At 34.1% G+C, this 18,879-nt stretch overlaps 1 pseudogene; it reads left to right on the top strand.

The window, feature by feature from the left end:
• Positions 1-18,879, top strand: part of LOC144372876 (transport and Golgi organization protein 1 homolog) — a 175,870-nt pseudogene that overhangs the window by 152,575 nt on the left and 4,416 nt on the right.

Raw genomic sequence — 18,879 nt, 5'->3', positions numbered from 1 at the left:
ACTCAAAACTACAAAACCTCTAGGAAAAAAAATAAGAGAAAAATTTTTGTTGAACTTAGGTTTGGCAAAGATTTCTTAAATTTGACAACAAAAGCATTAAAAAGGATTTGACAATGTGGGATTCATCAAACTGAAACCTCTGTAATTCAAAATACACTTTGAAGTCAATGAAATAGACAAAACACAAGCTGGGAGGAAATTACTGTAAAGCATTTATCAAGACTTGCATCAAGGATATATGAAGAACTCTTAGAACGCATTAGAAAAAAATATAGTCCTGTAAAATAACACTTCATCAAAGAAGATAAACAGATAGTAAATACATTAAAAATGCTTGACATAATTATCAGGGAAATGCAATTTTGAAGCATAAGAGTTACCACTACACACTTATTAAATATCTAATATTAAAGACAATTGTGCTGAGTGGTTGGAGAAGAGATGGAGGAACTGGATGGGTACACATCTGGTGGGGATATAAAGTGGTAGAATCACCTTCTTAAAAAGGTAAACATACACCAGTCATATCCAACCATTCTTTTCCAAAGAAAAGATAAGTTATATAGCAATAGGAGGAATTTTATATCAGTGTTCTTGGCTATTTTATTTGTAAAAGCCCCAAACTGGAAAAAAATCCAAATGTCTATCAATAGATGATAGACAAATTGTGGTATGTACATGTAATGAAATGCTACTCAGCAATAAAAATAGATGATAGATAAACTGATGTAGATGAATCTCAAATTATGCTGAATAAGAGAAGCCATAGAAAATACAATATATTATCCCATACACATAAAACTTGAGGAATGCAAAGCAATCTATTAAGATAAGACATTTTGCTGGAGGAATGGGAAAGTGGGGGGCAAGAAAGAAGGGTGACAAAGGGCAAAATTACCTAGAGAATGAGAATATTTTTGGAAGTAAAGGATGTGTATATTATCTTGATTATAATGGTGATTTCATAATTTCATGTTAAAATTCATCAAATTGCACACTTTAAATACATGTAATTTATTGCATGTCAGTTTTACCTCAAAGCTATAAGAAATAATATATTCATCTTTTTTCACTTTCTAAGATACAAATAGTATTCTATAAATATTTTTCTCTACTTCATTTTTAAAAAATGTATTCCAGAAACCAGCTCTTAGCAGTATTTAAAATTATTTTCTTTCTTCTTTGGTTTATTCAACAACTTTCATTGATGACGGTTGTTTCAGCCTTTTGTGACCATCTTGTATTGTTATAATTAATGCTTGAATAACATAGTTTTGTAAATACAAGTTTTAAACATTTGTTGTTGTATTCCCAGTATCTTTAGAAATTAGGGCTGGTGGACTATAGCTCAGCAGTAGAGCACTTGCCCAAGATACCCTTCCCCAGCACTGAAAAAGTTAAAAAAAAAAGTGGGATTGTTGAGTTAATAGGTAAATATATAAGCAGTTTTGGGAGATGTTGCCAAATCTCATTCATAAGGGTTGTATCATTTTGTATACTTATTAGCAGTGTCTGAGAATTTGTATTCCCCCACATTCTCTCACCTACTGAGTATGTTTTCAAACGTTTGGATCTTGCCAATGCAAGTGAGAAATGGTGTCTTGGTGTGGTTTAATTTGTATTTTGTTCATTATGAGCTAAGCAGAGCAAGTTTCCATATGTTATAGCTATTTGCATTTCTTTTCCTGAGATCTGTTTATTTCTTCAGCCCATTTTTGTATAGGTTTGCTGGCCATTTTATTTATAATGTTCTTTATATTTCAGGAACATGATTCTTTGGACAATAATATGTTGCAAATATTTTTTCTCAGTTTGTCATTGTCAAACTGCGTGTGTGTGTGTGTGTGTGTGTGTGTGTGTGTGTGTGTGTGTGTGTAGCAGGTTTAGATACAGCCAGGAAAGATTTTTTCAATGAGGCAGGTTTTGCCCACTCATAATACATAGAAAATTTCACTTAATATTTTCTAGTACTTGTTTATTTTCTATTTTTACATTCATGTTTCTTATCCATTTGTAGTTTATCTTTTGAATAAGTAGAGAAAAATCCAATTTTATAATTTTCCATGTGGTAACGCTACTTATTAGAAAGTCTATTTTCCCCAAACTAACTTTTATTGTACCCCAAATGTCCAGTTGGTTCTGTTTCTGGATTCTCTATTCTGTCCCACAATCTCTATGTATTCCTGGGCTTGGATGAGGGTACATGAATTAATTATATAGTCTGCCCTCCCTGTACCCTTCATTGCTCTTCTTTTTCAGTGCTTTCCTGCTTATTCTTGTTCTTTTGAATTGACTATATTCAATTTGACGACAGATTTTTAAAGATCCACAGATGTTCATTTTCTCCCCAAGTTAAATGTCCCCAGTTTCTTCAATTTTTAGCACGTGCTTTTCGGGCTATTCATGATTCTGTTTTTTTCCACAAGTCATGCAACCCTAAAATGTGGCATCCAGAAATGAAGCCACCGGCATGGGGTGATAATGACATGATTCCTTAGGGTTAGGCTTTTTTAAAAAGAGTGTCATCCACAATTGGAGAAAGTAACAGGACTAGAGTGAGCAGGGAAGGAAAGCCTAGCAGTAGTCTTTTAGAAGGGAGCAGGAGAAGCTTCTCCTCTTCTGTCTGCACTTTTGGGGCAGGTAGGTACCTGGTGTCTCAACACGTTGACAAAAGGGTTTTGCTCTGGGAGGGGCTGGGAGGCCTGACTTTCTCCTTTTTCCTAGTCTCTGCCTATAATCCCCTTCTGCTAGTTCCATGGCTTCCTCCAGAGCCTTCTAAATCGCCGGTCCTCTCCTAGTTCCGGGGACAGGTGAGCCTCTTTCCTTCTGGAGTCCTTTCATTTGGACTCTTCGGCTTGGCTCTACTGGCGCTGTCCCCCACCGGGCTCCGCAGTTGGTTCTTCCCGCTCCCCGCCACGCCCCTTAGCATCCTCTGTCTGCTCACTTGCAGTTCACCCAGGGGCTTCCTCTGATGACGGGTTTCACGTGCCTTGGGCGGAAAGCGCCTGTGGTGGAGGAAGGCAAAGTTCACTCCCAGTACCCGCCCCCTGCGCTGGGTCCTACTGAAGTAGGAAACGGTGAAAGAGAGGGTCCTGTGCTGTTCTGCAGGGAAGCGTCGCTTCCACTCAGCTGTCCCTACACCATGGACTCAGTACCTGCCACTGTGCCTTCTGTCACTGTTTCTTTGGGGGACCCAGAGCTCCTGGGACCCCTGTCGGGTGGCTGAGTTCTGGCAGAGTGGGTGCACTGACTGTCGTGGCGACGGAGAAATGGAGTGTGTCAGGCCCAAGGCAGGCAGGACGTGACTGTATGGTTAAGCGAGGCCGGTGAGAGTGTACTTGAGCTTTCCCCACTTGCACTTTTTTTTTGACGGAATAGAGGTGACAACCTCATGGTATGTTCTGAAATGCAGCCAACAATCCAAACAGCTAATGTTACTACAGGTCTTTTCCCTAAGGAGACTGCTGGGGAATTGGGCCCAAGTGACAGTTATCTCCTATTATGTGTAGAGGGCGGTGAAAACAGGGAAGAGTAGGCAGGTGTTTACTGCACTGCCTTTGAGCAACCATTTAAAATTAGGCTCTGAATTTTATAGAAGGATGTTAAATTCAGAGAAGTTTATCTAAGCCAGTTTTCAAGAGTTGTCTGAAATTACCTGTCACGTATCTGTATATAAGAGTGGAATGGAAGTAAGATTTAAAATCTTATACATATATCGTCATTGTTTTTATTTGTTGCCATAAAATTAATTAGTTCTTTCATATATTTAAGTTTTGTCTTAAATGAATATTTTAAATTATAAAAACCAGGTTATCTAAGAGAAAAGAATGATCCAGAGGGATTCTAGCCAGGTGTTAGACAATGTGATGATATAGGGCCTATTACAAACTGGAAATGTATGCTCAATTTAAAGTATTTAGATTCGGGCTGGGGTTGTGGTTCAGTAAAGCGCTTGCCTAGCATACATGAGGCACTGGGTTCGATCCTCAGCACCATATAAAAACAAAACAATGTGTCCACCCTAAAACTAAAGATACATAAATATTTTTAAAAAGTATTTAGATTCATTATACTTGAAAACACTGGAAGCGAACAAAAAATATGAGACTGCCAGTATCCTCTCTCTTGAAGAAGCTATTGGAAAATATTGAGGAGGTGGATTTCTGATGAGGAAGTTGGTTTAGAATTGCCATGATTCTTTGTGACTGTTTTGTTATAAATTTAAGGTTTCCCATTTCTTCTAATTTGTCTGTTTAAGCTGTTTACTACATTGCCTGATGATACTCAACCTGTGCCTGATTTTTATGGACTACCATGGAAGCCTGTAGTATTCACTGTTTTCTTTGGGATTGTATCCTTTGTCATTTTCTCTTGGAGAACTGCTTTTGTGAGTAAATTAACTTACTTATACCTTAGCACATAAGCACAAGGATTATTTTATATAGTCACTGCCCCCCCCCTTTTTTCTTTTTCAATTGCTAAAACACAAAATAGTGGTTTAAGTCAAACTAACATTATAAAATAATTTAGTGTGGGTGCAGTTGGTAGAACTGGTAATTCTTACAGCCATCCTGACCAGTAGTTTCATATGTATCAGAAGTCTTAAAAGTGGGATAAAAGATGGGATAGGTTAGATAAATATCCTTTTATGTAGCATATATGTCTAGTAATCTATCTTAAAGAAATAACTATGCTTTGAAGATTTGGTAATGTTTTTCAATGGAACAGTGTATTAGATTGAAGACTTAGCACAACATAATTCATTTAGGGGTTATTGTATGTTCGATTAGTGGAATAGTAGGCAGATTTATTTATTTCAAAGCTTTGAGGTACAGAAAATGCTCACAATTAAATGTGAAGTGGGAAAAAAAAGCAGAAACTAAGATTTAAATGTTGATGAACTGTATGTTAATATAAACATACAAACAGGGGGAAATGCTGCAAAGAAATACAGTAAAATGAGAAAAAGGAGATGATATAATTTTTCCAGTCTTTTATATAAATTTTTCCCAGATTTTATGATTTGATCATATGTACAGAAAATACCTTTTTATTTGGAAGTATAGATTATGTGTTGTCCAAAAATCCATTAAATGTTTTGTTCATTAAGGTTTTTTTTTTTCCTGAGCAGAATTAGTCTATCTCTGTGTATGTGTGTACATATATGTATAAGTGTGTGTGTGTGTGTGTGTGTGTGTGTGTGTGTGTGTATATATATATATGTGTGTGTAAAAATATATATACACACACATATATATATATGTGCTTATACATACTTATGTTTGTACTGTAGGTCATTCTGTTTCATAGTTATTTAACATAATTGGAAGAAAATTATTTTAGGTAAATGGACTTTGCATATGAAAAGCCTAACAGTTAAAGAGGCCAAAAACATTGGATACAAATCTTTTCAAATCTGAGTGTTCTTTTTCTGATTTCTTAATTATTTCAGACATATCATTGTTAAGATAAGTTTCCTCTCCTTGTACAATTGAGTGTAAAATCTCTTAAAAAGTATTCCCTTCTTAAATAGAAGAATTGTTTGCCTGGATTCCTGTGAGGAATTTTCTAATCTCATTGAACTTTTTCTCAGCTAAAAGTAAAAAGGAAATAGAAGGATAAAGACAAGGGAAAAACATGAAAACATTTTATATTTCTCTCTCTTGTTTCTTTCATTTCAAGAACCCTGGTACCTGTTTCTCTTTTCACTAGGTTATGTGGGATGTGGTTCCTAGCTTGTTGCTCCTCAGTTTCAGCATTTGACTTTAAAACTTTAGTCTCCCTACCTTAGATGACTGCTTTTATGCTACTTCCCATTTTCCTCTGTTGTCATTTTGAGTAAAAGGTTAGCAAGGCTATGACATTAAAGAAATGTTCATTTTTTTCTGTGTTGGAGTTTTCTGAATGCAATTTCCTGTTACGAAGATCCCCTGGATGATCCGTGGACACATCTGAATATCCCATCACCATTTATAACATTTGAAAGGACAAGTAATATGCTAAGTTACAAAGAAATTTAGTGATGTTTTAAAAAAATTTCTGCTTAGGTTTTATTATCAGGTAGTTTATTGCTGTTTTTTGGAAACGATTGTTTTTGTCCTTTCCAGAATATGTTAATTGTCATTTCTCTTATTGCTTGTGCATTTTCTTCAAGCAGTCTTTCCTTTCAGATTTCTTGCTATATATTTAGTGGTTTGCAGAAATAAGATGATGTAGCCTCTTAGTTTCTAAATTCAGCCAATAGCCAAATTTAAATTGGAGTTCTAAGATATTTTCTGGTGAGTGAAAGTGGCATATCTTAGTACAAAGATTATGCATTTAATATTGTTTCCTCAGATTTCTTTTGAATAGTCATTGTTTCTAGACTTTATCCTGGTTATTTAGAATTGTCAAGTAAATGATTTTGAGTATACACACACACACACACACATACACACACATACACACATCTTTGCTGTGAAATAAGGTACATATCTTAGTGTTTTTATGTCAGAGGCTATTTATGAAATATCACTACCAATTAAATTTAAAAGGCTTGTTAACCTTTACTTATTTTTAATCCTATAAATTATTATCCTGAACCAGAATGTTATTAAATTCTCACTTGGTTATGATTCTGACTGTTGTTTTAGGAATGCTGTTTCTATTGAGCAGATGTTTGACATCAAATTTAATCTTTTTTCTCTCTTCTAGGTAAGAGATAGAGTATATCAAGGTAAATTTTTAGGTTTCTTAAACTTGTAATAACCCTTTGTATTGGTGTTTGATGTGTGTTTTATGTATGTTAGAAGTAGATACAGTGACTTTTAATGTCTATTATCTTTTTAACCTCCTGAAAATTTTACTATTCCTAGGTTGCTAGCATGTATAATAGAGTAGATGATGATGGTTCAAACTCTGAGATAGGAGATAAAGAGGAGGAACAAATTGTGGATAGGGAGATGATGATAAGTTTTAATTTGGGGCAGATTAACTTTGAGTATTGATGTAATGCAGATGTATTACATTTGAAGAGTATTTCTATGCTAATGATTTAATCATGCATTAAGTAATTGAGTAGATAATTTGAAGAATGGTAATGTGAATCAGTATGTTTTCATTTCTGTTTTTCTTTGCAAAGAATTAAATGATTCCATTTTCGGAAAAGAAAGTGTTTTGAGAAGGGGGGAATATCAAGCTACAACACTTTACTGTATTTCCCATCTGTGAAATAAGCTTAAATTGAAATATCATTTTGGATGGGAGGGGTTCCTGGGATTGAACTCTGGGGCACTCTACTGAGCCACATCGCCAACCCCCTATATTTAGAGACCAAGTCTCACTTAGTTGCTTAGTGTCTCGCTCTTGCTGAGGCTGGCTTTGAACTTGGAATCCTTCTAGCTCAGCCTCCTGAGCCACTGGGATTACAGGTGTGCACCACTGCACCCAGCAAAATATCATTGTTCTTATATTTTTCTTAAATTCTAATAATTTTTATACTCTTATTGCTAATAAGCATAGATTGCTTTTTAAAAGCAGAATAGTTATGCTAAGAAGTATTTCCGCATAGTACCATATAACATGTCTTTGCTTTTAGTAGATTGAGTAATTGAATTTCATTTAGTGATTGTAATAATCTTGTGTATTTCCCCCTTTTAGTCAATGAACAGCAAATTTCCAAAAAGGTGAACAATTTCATGAAAGAAAATGAAGAACTAATGCAGAAATTGTCAAATTATGAACAGAAGGTATAATTATTTTTTTCTTTCTTTCTCCCTTGGTTCTAGCTTGAATCATTCCTACCTGTTTTAATTTAAAAATCATATTTTAAAATTTTTGTTTCATTATTTCCTACAAATCATCCAAATTCTAAACAGTCATATGTATTAAGTACTGCTTTCTTCTGGAAAGGGTCACTTGTCTGGAAGTAACTTGTATGGTAGCACTATAATTTGTGTATCTTAATTCTGAATGCTTTATTTACATAGATGAAGGAATCAAAGAAACAGGTTCAAGAGACCATGAAACAAAATATGATTCTTTCTGATGAAGCAACTAATTATAAGGTAAAAATCCCTTCTTTGGGGGGAATTACATTCTAAACTCAAAAGTAAATGTAATGAGTGAGTAATCTTGACACCTTTTTTTTCCAGGATAAAATGAAGCTTCTTGAAAAAGCTAAAGAACTTCTGGATGAGGGAGCTAAAAGTCTTCATGTTATGTTAGAATCTGAGAGAGAACAGAAAGCTAAGAATCAGGACTTGGTAAGAGTTTTGCTGCTAAGTATTACTGCAATTTGGCTTTTGAAATATTTTGTAAAATTGGTTAAGTTGAACTTAGTCCAGCTGTTAACTAAAGTAAGATTAGGAGTCAAGGAAGTTGAACCCACTTCTGCCCATTTTGTGGAACTTTTAAGTACTGATACAACAACTTAAAAAATTTTTACTTACATATTTCATTTTCAATTTCTATAAGTTTCTGTAAATACATAAAAGTTGCAAAAGATGGTAGAGAGTGTGTTCTGAAATATCCTACCCCCAAGTAAGCTTGATCACCTAGCTGAGGTAGTATTTATCAGATTTCTCCACTGTAAAAATTCTTTCCAATCCTTTTCATATTGTATTCTTTGGAAGTTACCATGCACAGCCCACAGTTAAAGTATGAAGAGTTACAAGCTCAGGATGCAGCTCATGGTAGAGCACTTGCCTAGCATGCATGAGGCCCAGGATTCAATCCCAGGCATTGCAAACAAAGATTGCAGATTTATGTCCACTTCCTTAAGGAGCAAGTATCTTTATAATTTTTTTGGAATTCTTCTGTATGTGAGATTAGTCTATTCTTCCTTAAATTTTATCATTTTTTACTTATGATAAGAAAATTTTAAAAATGATCTTGGGAAATTTTTTTCTCTATCACTAGAAAAAAAATACTAATTTGAACTGGTTTACTTGAAACAGTAATTAATTAGTTAATTTTCTATGCTTTAAAACATTTTATTTACTTATTGCATTATGATTTTCTATACTTTGAACTTTTTTTCTGGTTATCTCATAAACAGTAAGGTTGTGGATGCCATGAAATATTTATGACTTCATTTTCCCTCATCTCTTTCAGTTTTTGATTTTTTGCTTAGTCCAAAGCTGGATCCCCTGCATTTACCTGAAATGTAATGGGATGGCTTGACAAAAATTTTGTTGTGTTTATCTTTTTTAGTATATATATGTATGTGTACGTACACACACACACACACACACACACACACACACATATCAGTATTTCTACTGAAATCCTAATGCATATTTTGTGTTCTGTTTTTACCTGGCAGATAATGGAAAATAAGAAATCTATAGAGAAGCTTAAAGATGTCATTTCAGTAAATACTTCTGAACTTTCAGAGGTAAAGCTGCCAACTATTGCTAACGGATATTAGTACTACATCTTAGTTTTGTTGCGGACCAAAAATTTGAGGTGTGCTAAAATGTGCAAAAAATGAGAACTATATGATGTCTTGTTTGGGAAAGTATAACTTTGTTTCTTCTTTGGAATTAATTCACTAACTGTAGTGTTTTTCATTAGCTTCAAATTCTCCTTACTGAAGCTAAGCTTCGTGAAGAGAAGGTGAAGTTGAAATGCTGTCAGCTTCAGAAAGAAAATACCATGCTTAAGAAGGAGAAAGAGCAGGTAAAGAAAATTTGATGTCATACATAATGTAAACTAGAGAAGTGAATATCATTATCTTGTATCTTTCTTGGATCTGTTTCTGAGGTAAGGAATTTTCATGTAGGACCTTTTCTAGATATGCAAAGTTTAAACAATGCTCCCCAAATTGAGTGCATATATATGGTCTCCATCTGTTTTGGATTTTTGGATTATTGCTTTTCTTATCAAATGTCAATCAGTTATTAACTTGCATAGCCTCAAAGAAACTTTTTAAACCAGAAAATTAAGTATTTTATGATCCTCTTTTGAATAGTTACTGATTCACCGGCCAAGGGAAGATTACATGATAAGGAATCTAAATTTAGGAGACAGTCATATGTGCCCAGCCATTCCTGCTGGAGATAAATTATTTGAATTGGCAGCAATTTTCTGGGGAATGCAATAAACAGGCTCAACTTCCTGATAGCTCTGATGTTCTTACTGCAGCTGTGAGAGTTGGGGCCACTCTGCCCTCTTCCTTAACCAAGGTCTCAACCCCCTTGATTGAGGCAGGCCACCGAGGAGTATGGCTCTCTATTTCTTTGTCTAAGTCTTGTAGTCCTGATATATCCAGTGCAGAAACCCCTCCCTAACCCATAGGAATTCATGTGTTTTGACTTTTCAGTTGCAGCAGGAAGTAAAAGACTGGAGTACATCACACGCTGAGCTCAGTGAACAAATGAAATCATTTGAGAAGACCCAGAAAGATTTACAAGTAGCTCTTAGTCAAAAAGATGATACTATTAAAGTAAGTTTATACTCCAAATACATGTTTCATCTCATGAATTCTCCTGAAATCTTCTGAATTAAAATCGAGAGTCTTCCAACCTTTTGCTTCTTTTCTAGGCTTTGACTAATCACATCACACAGTTGAATCGGTTTCAATGTGAATCTGAATCTGAGGATCAAAGTCGAGATGAGTCAGATGAATTAACCAATGGAGAGTTAGCAGGTAAGATCAGTCTCAGGGAGGTTGAATCCTTTTTTGCTTTCCTGTCTTTAATTAAGTATACAGATGCCACTTTTCAGCTGGCTTAATTTCTTCTTAAGCTTCAGGGTTGTAGACACATATCACTGGATCTATAGATATGTCTGTTGCATTGGCAGAGGTGGGTTGTTGGGGTATAATGTAGCAATAGGCATGTGAAGAACACTGACTTTTTCTATCCTATTGAAAACTAGTAAGTACACTGCAGCTACAATAGTCATATCCTATACCTCTAAGTATTGAACATTGTACAGTAAGAGAAATTTATTTCTTAACTTATGCAGATGATACTTGATTTTAATACTCATCATCTCTATGGCTCTGTGGTTTTAAGGTCCACAGTCAGTCCGGAGGCAGTTGGAACCATAAACTAAGGCTGTGAGAACAGAGGCTAGAGACTATCAGAAAGCTAGAGAGGGAGTGTAACAGTGTTTACTGATGAGGAAAATATTTCCAGATGTTTTCTCCCAAGTTGGATATTGCTTACATAGCAAGTATTTCAAACCACACCTGGTAGTAGATTCAGGGAGAAAATAGAGGATTGAATCTTTCTAAACAAGACACTTATTGCCCAGGTGAAGATAGATCTGAGAGAGAAGAAAAGCTTTTATCTTACAAGAATAGCATAGATAACATTTTAGTTGTGCAAACTAGAAATTCACCTTTTTTTTTTAAGACAGACACAGTACTTTTATTTATTTTTATGCTGAGGATCAAACTCAGTGCCTCACACATGCTAGGTGAGCACTCTACCACTGAGCCACAACCCCAGTCTGAAATTCACCTCTCTTTTTTTTTTTTAAATCTAAGCTTGCAATTCTCTTAAAAGTCATTAGTCTAATCAGTATAATTATTTAATTGATTTTTTTCTTCCAGTGTTTGAACACAATCATTCTTTAGTTTAGGGAAGTTAGGAGAATATAGAGTTAAAAGTAAGGAAAGAAAAAGCTAAAGTCTTTTGTTTTTTAGGTGATCGGAACGAGAAGATCAAAGATCAAATTAAGCAGATGATGGATGTCTCTCAGGTATAGTTCTTTGTAAGAGTCCCATAGTACCTGTGAATTCTTCCTGTGCCTCACTTTTAAGAATACCTCTCTTTTCTGCAATTTTTAGACAAAAACTACAATATCAGTAGTTGAAGAGGATCTAAAACTTTTACAACTTAAGCTAAGAGCCTCAATGTCCACAAAATGTAATCTAGAAGGTGGGTTCTTCTTGAGAAGAAATTGCCATGTTGGAAAGACTTAAAAATTTATTGGAAAGATAAAGAATGGCTTCTTGCTTTCATGCTTTTTACTTTTCTTGGCACTACTCCCTCAAACAAGTTCTTAAGTCCTTGTACACATATAGAGATAAGCTGTTTTATCCTTTACAGACCAAATAAAGAAATTAGAAAGTGACTGCAATTCACTACGGTCTTCTAAAGTTGGACTGGAAGAGGAATGCAAAACTCTTAGGCAGAAAGTGGAGATTTTAAATGAACTCTACCAGCAAAATGAGATAGCACTAAAAAAGTAAGATTTCCATTGTTTGTTATTGTTATCATTGTGTGAACTAACAGATAATTTTATCTAGTAGAGATTTGTCTTTTTTCCTTTGTGTTTTGTTTCCTATAAGTTGCATTTTTCTTTCCATCATCAGTCTTAAGAGTCCTGAGGTAGTTGGAACCATAAACTAAGGCTGTGAGGACATCGTAATCAATTGTCAAATTCATATGAAGGCAAGAAGTGGTAAACTGGTATTAACAGTCACTGATGTGGAAATACCTCTCAAAGATCTAGACCCTTTCTATGATCCCACTATTTATTTTAATTTCCTTTCATTGTGATCAGTTATGTAATTCTAATATTTTGAACTTGTATCTCTAACTCTGGACCTTTAAAAATACTGAGTGTTTTGGAATGACATGTTTTAGTAGAATAAAAACTTCAAAAAGGAATAATATTTACTTATTGATGGTACAAGTTTTGGACTTGAGTATCTCAGATGTTCACACTAAAAATTGAACTGTGGCAAGGATTTTAGGAGTTACGATTACAGAAGTACTTGTTTGTAGTATATATTTATATATTAATCTTCTCAGTGTGGAGCTAGTTATTTTTTGGAAGTTCATTTGAAGTTTTTAATCCACAAAAATACTTGAATTCTCTAAAAATAGTTTTTTTGTGTCAGATTTTATTTGTTTGCACCTGATTTATTAACAAGATATATATATACAGACCTTCTTATAGACCTAACTATTTTTAGGTATTTTGACTTCTGTTGCCTAATTAATGCATTAAATATTGAAACCTTTCCATTAACTTTTCTAAAATTCTGTGATCTCCAAGCGACCTTTTTAGAATCTCAAATTTTTGTTCAGGCCAGTTCTAAATGCCTGGCCTGTTTCAAAGAAACATTTCTCATTTTATCACTTTTTTTTTTCAAAAGAACACTTGTTTTCTCTGTCCCTACTAGTAATATGAATGACCTAAATGGCAATTAATTTTCTTTGTAATGCAGTTAAATTGTAGCACTATTTTCCTCAACTCCTCCAAAATTAATTCAGTCATCATCTGTGGTTTGTACTCTTTTTTTCTCATCCCCAGGTACTATGTTAGTTCATGCCTGTGTCATATTTTCTGTTTCTAACCTAGGTCATCTGTCTTCATTCTCCATTATTTATATTTTTATATAATTTATTTCAAATTCTTAGTAATTTTCTCTATAGCCGCTTGAGTGGACTTTCTAAAATATAAGTCTGTCCATGTCAATATGTGCCTGTGGTTTATGAAGAATTTGCTTTCTATTTGATGACCTGTTCTTTTTTTCTTCCTTGTATCTTTTTAATAGTTTAAATATTTTTAATTATTTTCCTCATCACCTGTATAAGCTTGATGTAATCATAAATTATAATGGAATTATAATTATATAATTATAATTATAATTTTATTCATCTTCTCATAATTTAAAGGCCTTGGTATATATTCTGGATTTAATAAAAACCTGACATAGATTAATAGGTTTATTACTTGTTTTTATGGGCTTTAAGTAGCTCCTGAATCAGATAACTGTTGTGGTATCGTATGTTAGTACTTCATATACTTTGAACTCCACAAGACATTTATTCAATTTATACACATATTTAAAGTTTCTGTAGTTCTGCATTCTACACTGTTGGTTTCTTATTTGAAATTATTTTCATTCTATTTGAACATTGTCCTTTAATGATAGATTTGATTAGTGTATCAAAGTAGTACAAGGATAAACAGAGAATAGTATTTTATCCACTAAATATTGCTACCTTTATAGTCTGTATTAGGTTGACATGAACTTCATGATTAGAGTTAAAACCAGTTTCCATTTTTAAAGGATCTTTCTTTTGGCTACTGAATTTTGACTGTTACTTAGTTTTAGCAATTTGAAAATATCCAATTAATTACCATCTGTTTTAATTTTTTTTCTTTAAAGAGTCCATTATCATTGTTGTTTGGTCTTATCTCCCTCCCCTAGTTCCTGTAGTCATTTCTCTCTTTTTTTAACAGTTGTATTGGGAAGTGCCTAGGTGTAGTTTTCCCCACCCCACCCACTTTTTCCTCTTGCAGTTATGTTGCTTGGGACCATTAAACATTTCTTGAATTTTCGAGTCTTTTTCTAAATGTTGATTTTACCTCATTCTCTCTTCTGATTATAATAATGCATATTAGAATTTGATTTCCCCTGCCTCCTACATTCTGGATTTACTTCTTCTGGATATTTTCTTCTGACCTGTCTTAAAAGCGGTAGGATTTATTTTACTTCCCAAATCTGATGTTAAAATCATTCATTGAGTTTAGGATTTTAAAAAGTTCAGGGTTTAAAATATTATTTTAGTTGTAGATGGACATAATATTTTATTTTATTTTTTATAGGATTTTTTTTAAGAGAGAGAGAAAGATAATTTTAATATTTATTTTTTAGTTTTTGGCGGACACAACATCTTTGTTTGTATGTGGTGCTGAGGATTGAACCCGGGCTGCACACATGCCAGACGAGTGCCTTACTGCTTGAGCCACATCCCCAGCCCGACACAATATTTTATTTATTTTATGTGGTGTTGAGGACTGATCCCAGTGCCCCACACATGTGGGGCATGTGCTTCACCACTGAGCCACAACCCCAGTCCTATTTCAGTACTACAGCTCAAACCCAGGACCTTGAGCCATGTGCTCTACTATTGAGCTACCTCCCCAGACTCCTTGCTCTTTCTCATAAGGGACTAGTGTCTTACTGCTTTCCAAGCTATCTTAAATCTCATCATTCTGCCTCTGCCTCCAAGTATCTTTGACTGTATGTAGGTCACCACACCCAACTATTTCTTGGTTTTATAGTTTCTAATCCTTTGACAAAATTCATAATCTTTTTTTTCCTCTTTTGTGGTGCTGGGGTTTGAACTCAGAGCCTTGTGCATGCAAGGCAGCACTCTACCAACTAAACTATATTCCCAGACCTGAAATTCATAATCTTGACTTTACTTTTTTGACTATATAAAGCACAGTGATTTTAAAACATGTGCGGTTAACCCCATTAGGTGGTTTCCTTTTCTGTGGGATTTTTTCTCACAGAATTTTGTCTTATGGAGTGCCTGGTCAGTTTTGATTGGCTAACATTGTTGTGATAATTATACATGAAATTTGAGGACTAAGATGAAGTTATCTTCTTATAGAAAAGTGTTGAGGTTACTTGAGTAAGATTGTCACTTCAAACTTAGTCAGCAATTAAGATAATTCAAAAATGACTTGTCTTTTCAATGTTTCAGTATTGTTCCTTTTGGATTTTTTGCCTGTTCATCACTTAAGTGTGCAGTACTTTCTAATCTAAACTCAAAGGCTAGGGCTTTTATTAAGGGTCCCTTTATTTGTAGCCCCAAACACTTCTTTTTTCCTCTAAGCCCAGGAATTTGATGAAGGCTTAGTTTAGACTCATTATATCTTTGTGTTATCTTCAATATGTGGGTAAACCTAGGAGAAAAGTACCTTAAAGTGCCAGCTTTACTTGTAATTCTGAGATTCCTTTTTCTAATGGATCTTGGACACATACATATATCTTCACTGCCTTTTTAGCTTGTATCCTTTCAAACACAATTTTATATTCTTATAAAGATGTTTTGATTGTTCTTAGTGCTCTCAGACTAACTCTTTGGTAATTGGAAACAAAATTCTCTCTGTCCTTCAAGATTCAGTTTTCTCCATATTCCTTCTTAAGCCAGTGGGGAAAATTATTATATTCCTTTAGGCGTCATTTATACCTGAAACAGTGAGCTCTTTTATTCTTTAGCATCTTACAAGGTAACTAGTATATTATAGCCACTCATAAAATACTTGCTGAAGAATTAAATGAGAAGCTATATAAGAATATATAATCCCCTTTTTCTATTTGGTATCAATAATCCTTTTTTACTATAGTTCTTCTGATTTATGGAAAATTAAGTTTCAAGTTAATTATCTTTTGAATTGGAACTATGGCTAAAGTAGTACAAGGATAGCAGAAAATAGTATTTTTAAAATCATTAAATGTGGCTACCTTTGTCTCAGTAGATGAACATCTTGAGTTTCATGATCAGAGTTAAAACTTGTCAGTAGATAATACTCTGATCGTGGGTCAGTTTGGCTTCTTTTTCTGGTTGACAGACATTATCAAAACTCAGATTTGTCTTTTTGCTTAATTGCAATTCTTTTGAAATATATATCTAAAGTGTGAAAAATGTTCTGTGGCTAATTGCATAGCTAAAAGACATATTCTAGAAGATTTTTTCTTTGATTGACTATATCTTTATTATGGTACCAGTCTTGGATTGAGAAAAGAGTTCCTCCATGACAAAGATATACTTAGTGTCCTACCCATGGCAGAAACGAGAAAAGAATTATCCCTTGCTTTATCCTAATATGTTTAATTATGTTAGGTTTATCAGTCCTGATCTTCCACATTGAAGTAAAGTGAGTTTTTATTATCTTACACACAGGAGACTTGCCCTTGGGGCACATGTTGTTTTCACATTTATTTTATTTACTGGTAAATAGAGAATTAAGAGGAAAAATTAGAAAATGTAAGTGATTTGCCAGAGTTTGATTTACGAAATTGCAGGTTTGAATTCCTATTTTATGTGCCTAAGCATTTTATAGAATTGTGGGAAGTGATATTCACAGAGAGAAACTTTTGATTTGATAACTGGCTTTATTTTAGGAAAGTGAGCCAAGAAGAATATGAGAGACTAGAAAAAGAGCAGCAGCTGTCAGCTGCAGATGAAAAGGTGGTTTCCGCTGTACAGGAAGTTAAAAATTACAAGTGAGTTCAGTTTCTAAAGGAGGGTGTCAATGTCTAATAAACTAGTGGTGGCTTTCTTTTTTAATCTTTTTTTACATTATGCAGATAGAAGAAAATAGCATGGAAGTATAAATAACGAGAGGATATGAATACATTCAATTCACACAGGAGAAAAAATAAATTTCAACTTTACAAATGAAAAATGTTAACAAAAATTTACTTATACCCAATGGGCAAGACCATAGGGAACTTGGTCAATGCAAACAGTTCTGGGGGTTTTGTATGTTGTAGTAATTCTTTAAGAAATCAGTTTGCTGTGTGATGTATCAAGACCCACAAAAGTGTGGCATTTGATAGACCTTGGAAATCTTTTATGGATATAATTTGAAAAAAAGAAAAAAAGTTTTAAGGAGGAAGATATTTCTAGCAGAATTACTTGAGAACACACTGATGAACAGTTAAGGAAATTATAATTTATCATTCAGAATCTCTAGCAATTAAATGATAAAGAAGTTATTAGTATTGGGTCTTTATTTTATTTTATTTATTTATTTATTTATTTTTGGTGCTTTACTACTAAGCTACATCCTTAGACCTTTTTTTTTTTTACTTTGAGACAGGGTCTCAGTTGCATAGGTTCCCACTTAATTGCTGAGACTGACCTCGAACTTGTGATCCTCCTGCCTCAGCTTCCTAATCATTGGGATTACTGGCATGTGGCATTGCACCTGGCCTGTAGTATTAGTTTTGATCACACTGGATTCATATAACTATAGAAATGTTTTTCTTATGTATGATAAAGTCTTTAAAAGTATAGCTGATGGAATAAAGGGAAAATGGTCAGAAATGTTTCAAATGTTATTCAATTGTTGTAATTCGTAGGCGGAGAATTGAAGAGATGGAAGAAGCATTACAGAAAACCAAGCACTCCTTTAAAAACCAGGTAGTAATTAATACTGTCCTGTAGTTGCAGAATTTCTTGATATCTAATACAGACAATTATAGGCTATTATAATGAGTCCCTAAAAACATATTTTTTAATGTATTGTCTTTTTCAGATTGCTATGCATGAGAAGAAAGCTCATGATAATTGGGTAAGATTTTTTCCCCCTTTTCTTTATTTTGTGCATAGCCTACTGCTACTGAATTTGAATATTTTCTCTTTAATAGCTCAAAGCTCGTTCTGCAGAAAGAGCTATAGCTGAAGAGAAAAGGGAAGTTGCTAATTTGAGACAGAAGTATGTGATTTGGTATCTTCCTATATGTTTTATAGTGTTTTAAGGTTATGCTAGATATTATCTATGAAGGAATAGATTGCTGTTTCATAATTCAGTCCATTCTTTCTCAATATTCAAGACTATTGGAAATGACCCAAAAGATCGCAGTGCGTCAAGATGAACCCGGGATTGTAAAACCTATGCTGGGAAGACCAGATTTACAAAATCCTCCTCAGAGAGGTAGGGGGCACTTTGTAAAAGGAGCTATTTTATTTCTTGGTGCAGAATGTATGTAAATTACTTTTTATTTCTGTGTGTAATGGTTATGAAATAATCTGAATGATTTGCTAAAGCAGGAGGTGAGGGTTGGTGTCAGGGAGAAGGCTGCCTTAAAGTAGTAAGGTCTTTAGGTCCACTGAGCCATAATGGCTCTTTTGGTCCATCCCCCATGAGTGGTGGAGAATGTTCCCCTCCACTGACAGCAGAGCCAGCTGGGAGACCTCCTTCTGCTACTCTTAATCAAAAAGATATGCCTAGAAACGGATTTGGTGAGCATTCACATGTTGCTTTATAGTAAACTGCTTCAAGGTTTTTTTTTCCCCTTTTGAATATTCTAATGAAAACATTGAATTTGGGCCTGTACAATATATAGAAGATAGTTTCTTACTTTATCTTAGTGAATGTTTTCTGGAAAATCTGTTCTAGAATAGAAAA

This window comes from Ictidomys tridecemlineatus, unplaced genomic scaffold, assembly GCF_052094955.1.
Source record: "Ictidomys tridecemlineatus isolate mIctTri1 unplaced genomic scaffold, mIctTri1.hap1 Scaffold_182, whole genome shotgun sequence".
Lineage (NCBI taxonomy): Eukaryota > Metazoa > Chordata > Mammalia > Rodentia > Sciuridae > Ictidomys > Ictidomys tridecemlineatus.
This window is presented reverse-complemented; position numbering and strand designations above follow the sequence as displayed.